Source organism: Vipera berus (assembly GCF_964194415.1).
Source record: "Vipera berus genome assembly, chromosome: 1".
Classification (NCBI taxonomy): Eukaryota; Metazoa; Chordata; class Lepidosauria; order Squamata; family Viperidae; genus Vipera; species Vipera berus.
In genome coordinates, this window is record NC_138202.1 from 186645588 (window position 1) to 186651587 (window position 6000).

Sequence of the window (6000 nt, forward strand, 5' to 3'; positions counted from 1 at the left end):
GAGGCCCAAGAATGCTTGCAGCTCTCCTTTGGTTTTAGGGCTAGGTGCCATTTGAATGGCCTTCACTTTGGACTCAGCTGGGTGGATGCCATCAGCATCGATGCGAAACCCCCAAAATTCGGTTGAGGGAACCCCTATACTGCACTTGCTTTTCTTAAGTTTGAGGCCTACTTCATGCAGCCTCTGCAGGACGGCTCTGAGCCTCCTTGCTAACACCTCTGTGGATTCTCCGGCAATAAGCACATCATCAAAATAAGGGCAAACCCCCAGAATGCCCTTGAATGTGCGCTCCATGATTCCCTGGAAAATGCCCAGGGCTACACTGACCCCAAATTGCAGGTGCTTAACTTTGAATGCCCCCCTGTGGGCCACAATTGTTTGTGCTGTGGCCGTGGCCTCATCAACAGGTAGTTGCTGATAGGCCTGAGCCAAATCTAACTTTGCGAAAGTGGTGCCACCTTGCAATGATGCCAGGATGTGGCTCACCACTGGGACTGGGTAAGTGTGTTGCTTAAGAGCCTTATTAATTGTGCATTTATAATCTGCACAGATTCTGACTTCCCCATTCGCTTTAAGGGGTGTTACAATGGGGGTCTATCTACTGATTGTAAAACGCCCTGTTGAACAAGCTTGTTTATTTCCGTGTCTATTTTGTGCTTGGAGGCAAAGGGAACCCTTCGAGGCTTAATCCTGATGGGAACTATGTTGGAGTCTAGTTTGAATTTGATAGGCAGGCCTGTGTAAGTTCCTAGAGCAGAATCAAAAACATCTGCAAATTCCTCGCAAACCGTCGCTAGACTCACGACTTGTGTCCGGTTGATTCCGGTGACTTGGATGCCTAGTGCATCAAATCAATTGAGCCCAATTAAGCTCGTTCTCTGGCCCCCTACTACAACATCCAGGTGCCCTGAGAACCCCTTAAATTTAACAGCCAAGGTGGTTTCACCCTTGACTGCGACCTTTGCATTCTGAAAATCAGTTAAAATTATGTCAGAGGGCCTCAGCTTGGCCCATCTCCTACTGCAACTTCACACAAAATTAAATGTGTCCAGTGAAATAATGGAAACGGCGCAGCCAGTGTTGAGCTCCATCTTACAGGGGACCCCTTGCAGCTCCACCTGAAGTCTATATTTGGATTTAGGGGGGCGTCGGGCCCCAGTGTGACAGACACTTCTGCAGCTTCAGCAAAACCCCACGCTGAATGGCCCTGGGACCCCAGTACCTCTCCTGGTCAGATCGTCCGACTGGCGATGCGATGGCCAGTCCCTCTGGTGACTTCTGCAGACTGCTGTGAAGTGGCCGGTTTTTCCGCAGGCCCGGCACGTGGCTGTCTGGAACCTGCAGTCCGAGTGTTGGTGGCGGCTGCCACAACCTGGACATCTAGGCAAGAGATCTGCCTTGTAAGTAGTCTCTTGCTGCTTGCTGCTGCAGTGCTGTGGGTAGGGCTGTCTGTGCAGCTTGTCGACTTCGGCGTCTTCTTCTGATTCCTCGGTGAGTTCGGCATCCTTGTGGTGGACGGCTTCTTCATTTGGCATCGTTTTGGTGGGCCGGATCGCTCAGACGGCTCCACCAGCAGCTTCATCCACCATGACCTCGTTCTGAGCATCTGCAAATGACAGGACTTCTCTTGCAAAAAGCTTTTGCTGCAGCTCTCTGTTGCGGAGGCTGCAGACGAGCCGGTCTCGAAGTTGATATTCGACGTCTGAAAATCGACAGAGGCATGCGGCCTGCCTCAAGGCTGTGATGTATTTGGATGGGGTCTCTCCCGGCTGCTGTATTTGTTGCTCGAAGGCATAACGCCAAGCAATCACCGATATCTTTGGCTGGAAGTGTTCTCCAAGCTTCTTCTTCAGTTCGGCATAGGGGATGGATTTCAGCGGTGTGGGTGGAAACAGGTTTTTGGCCAGGTCAAACATCGCTGGGCCGCACACACAGAGCAGTGTGGCGGCTGCCAGCCCATCCTCTGCAACCTGGTTTGCTCAAAGGTAGTTTTCGACCTGGGACAGGTACGAGGGTCATCTTTCTGGTTTCTTGATGTTGAATTTGTGCAGCCTTCCGACCTTGGGCATTCTGCTGGTCTTCGCGGCTGGCTTCCGCAGCTTCGAATCCTGCCTCTCCGTTGCTCAGGGACTGGTCCTCTGAGCGCATTGTCGCTAGCGTGGCTTGCTAGCCAACCGTAAGGGGGGGATTTGCTTTTCCCACGAGGCATGCGCTGCCTCTCCCCTAGTGACTTTCAGCTCTGACGGAGAAGCAGGATCCCATCCTCATCGCCAGTGTTGTGTACTGGGTTCGTTGCACAGGAATGAAGACAAGGTGAGCGAGTTTAGCAAAGATCATGGTTTATTGCTTGCAGGATCTGAACTAGAGAACTGGGCTGCAGATGCAGCAATTTATACCCCTGGCCCCTAGGCGGCAGCCAATAGGTTTGAAGTAACCTATTGTTCTGAACCAGCCCTCCTCTGGCCTTGTAAAGGCAAACCCCTATTTAGAAAGAAGAGACTGGAGAGCGTCCAAGGCTAAAAGGCATCCGCCAAGATTTATTACGCAGTTAACAAAAACACTAGAGCTTGTATTCTCAAGCGGAAAAGTTGCTTTCAGCAACCAGCCCCTCCCCAAACACTCCTTTTATAGAGAGCTCAGGGCGTGGTCTCCCTGTGCCTCCTCCCGAGGAGTCCCACATTCTTTCTTTGTTTGTTCCTGCTCGACTGCCTCCTGCGTCGGGCGTCCTTGAACAGGGCCAGCTGTGGGTCATCATCTTCCGCACTATCGGGCTCACGCAGCTGAGAAGAGGGCCCCGGCTGGGAACTCTGCCAAGCCTCCACGCCATCATCAACCGGTTCGTCTCCCACACGGTCCTCCTCCCCCTCATCTGAGTCATCCGACACATCTGAGCTGGCTGCCGAAACCACAGGCTGGCCCTGAGTCACAACACTATCCCGCACCGCAGGGCCCTTCCCCCGGGTCTGCCGATCCGGATGCGGTCGGGATGGGAACTGTTCGTGAAACGCAGTCACCAACGCAGGGGCATGAACGGCGGTCGCGTCTTCCCATGTGAAGTCCTCCGGCCCGTACCCTTTCCACTCGATCAGGTACTGGAAGCGACCTTTCAGCCAGCGGGAATCCCTGATGCTGGCGACCTCGTACTCGGGGGTGCTGCCTCCATCACGAGTTCCTGATGGGGGAGGTTCCGCTTGGCGAAGTGGACAGGCCGGTTGTTCGGGGACCAACAAGGACCGATGGAAGACGGGGTGCACGCGCAGGGAACGTGGCAGAGTTAAACGATAGGCGACCGGATTGATGACGGCCTCGACTGGGAACGGTCCAAGGTAATGGTGGTCCAGCTTCCTCGCCGGCCGAGTGGATGGTAGGTTCCTGGTGGACAGCCAGACCCGATCCCCCACCGATAGTGGAGGCGTATCCCTTCTCGACCGATCGGCGGACCTCTTGTAGTCGGCCTTGGCCTTCTCCAGCTGCCGTCGCACCAACCGATGGATCGCCTGTAACTCCGCCATAAATTCGTTCGCTGCCGGCTCCGATGAGTCCACGGGAGAAAGGGGGAAAAACCGGGGGTGATAACCCACGTTGGCCAAGAACGGTGTCATCTGCGTGGAGGTGTGCTGCGAGTTGTTAAAGGCAAACTCGGCTATGGCCAAATAGTCCACCCAATTGTCCTGCTGCAGGTTAACGTAGCAGCGCAGATACTGCTCTAAGATGCCGATGACCTTCTCGGTACCCCCGTCGGTCTGAGGATGATGCGCGGACGAGAGGCAAACCTTAATGTCCAACGCCCGCATCAACTCCTGCCAGAAGCGGGCTGTAAACTGGGCCCCCCTATCGGAGACGACTCTATCGGGAAGGCCATGCAGCCGGAACACCTGTTGGATGAACATGCGACTAGTGGCGCGAGCTGACGGTAAGCCGCGACAGGGGATGAAGTGCGCCATCTTGGTCAACATGTCCACCACCACAAACACTGTCGTGAAGCCGGAGGATGGGGGTAGATCCGTCAAAAAGTCCATGGACACAGCCCCCCAGGGTCTCTTGGGTGTTGGCAAGGGCTGCAGTAAACCAGGCGGGGCCCCTGTCGCTGACTTGGCCTGCCTGCAAGGAATGCAGGAGGTGACATAAGACTGGACATCGTGTCGGACTCGGGGCCACCAGAAGGTACGGGAGACCAGGTTCAGAGTCTTGAACAGGCCAAAATGCCCCGCAGCCGGGTTATCATGACACTGGCTGAGGACGAGTCCCCTGAGTGGCCCTCCTGGAACATAGAGCCGGTCACGATAATACAGGAGTCCATCCGCGACCGACCAAGGCGAATCTGGCCCCACCTCTTCCTTCCGCTGAGCCACCCACGCCTCCTGCTGCTGCGCCTCCCGGATCCGAGCCCGTATATCCACCGGCTCCCGCACCGCAGCAAAAGACTCGACGGGGATCACTGTCCTGGGCGGAAGCTTGTCTTCCGCTCGGGTGTATTCGGGCTTTCTGGACAGAGCATCCGCTCTCTGGTTGTGCCCGCTTGGTATGTACCGCACCCGGAAGTCAAACCTCGCAAAGAAGAGGGACCACCGGATCTGGCGTTGATTCAAATTCCGAGCGGTCTGCAGGCTTTCCAGATTCTTGTGGTCCGTCCGGACCTCGATCTGATGCCGCGCCCCCTCCAGATGATGCCTCCAAGCCTCGAACGCCGCCTTGATGGCCAGCAGCTCCTTCTCCCAGATGGTATAGTTGCGCTCCGAGGGGTTCAATTTCCGAGAGTGATACGCGCAAGGGAAAAGGGTACCGCTGGGCGTCGTTGCCTGGAGTAACACGGCCCCAATGGCAATGTCGGAGGCGTCCGCCTCCACGACAAACGGCCGTTGCGGGTCGGGATGTTTCAAGATGGGCTCCTTCATGAAGGCGTCCTTCAAAGCCTGGAACGCCTGTTGTTCGGGGGCGTTCCACTGGAACCGAGTCTTCTTCTGCAGGAGCCGGGTGAGGGGGGCTGTCAAGGCAGCAAAGCCAGGGATGAATGTCCGATAGTAGTTGGCAAATCCAAGGAGTCGCTGAACGTCTTTCACGCGACGCGGGGGTTGCCAACTCTGCAACGACTCGACTTTACTCGGCTACATGGCAATGCCCTCAGGAGAAATGCGGTGACCCAGGAAATCGATGGTCACCTGGTAGAACTGGCACTTCTCCAACTTGGCAAACAGCCGATGTTCCCGGAGGCGCTGCAGGACCTGACGGAGATGCTGATGATGCGCTTCACGCGACGGGGAGTAAATCAGGATGTCGTCCAGGTAAATCACGACAAACTGGTCCAACAGATCCCGAAAGATATCGTTCATAAAATGCTGAAACACAGCGGGGGCGTTGGTCAGGCCAAACGGCATCACCGTGTACTCGAAATGTCCATAGCGAGTACCAAACGCCGTCTTCCACTCATCACCCGGCCGAACCCTGACGAGGTTGTAAGCTCCACGCAGGTCCAGTTTCGTGAAGATCTTAGCCTCCCGGAGTCGGTCCAAGAGCTCGGGGATGAGGGGCAGCGGGTAGCGGTTACGCACCGTGATGGCGTTGAGTTTCCGGTAGTCACAGCAAAGCCGTAACTCGCCCGACTTCTTTTTGACGAAGAGCACGGGCGCAGACACTGGCGAGGACGAGGGCCGGATGAAACCACAAGCCAAATTCTTTGTCAGGAAGTCCCGCAATGCAGCCAACTCGGGCTCCGACATGGAGTACAAACGCCCCACTGGGAGAGGCGCATCAGGGACTAGATCAATGGAACAGTCATAGGGCCTGTGCGGGGGTAATTGGTCCGCCTCTGACTCGCTGAACACATCAGCAAAGTCGGACAGTTCGGGAGGCAAGGAAACCCCTGAGGAACCCTCCACCTGGCCGGCACAGATATGGCGGGTGTGGTCCACGCACTGCAAACTTGGGAAGGTGACCAAGTTCTGAGACCAATAGATCTGTGGATCATGCGCCCGGAGCCACGCCAGTCCCAAGACCACGGGG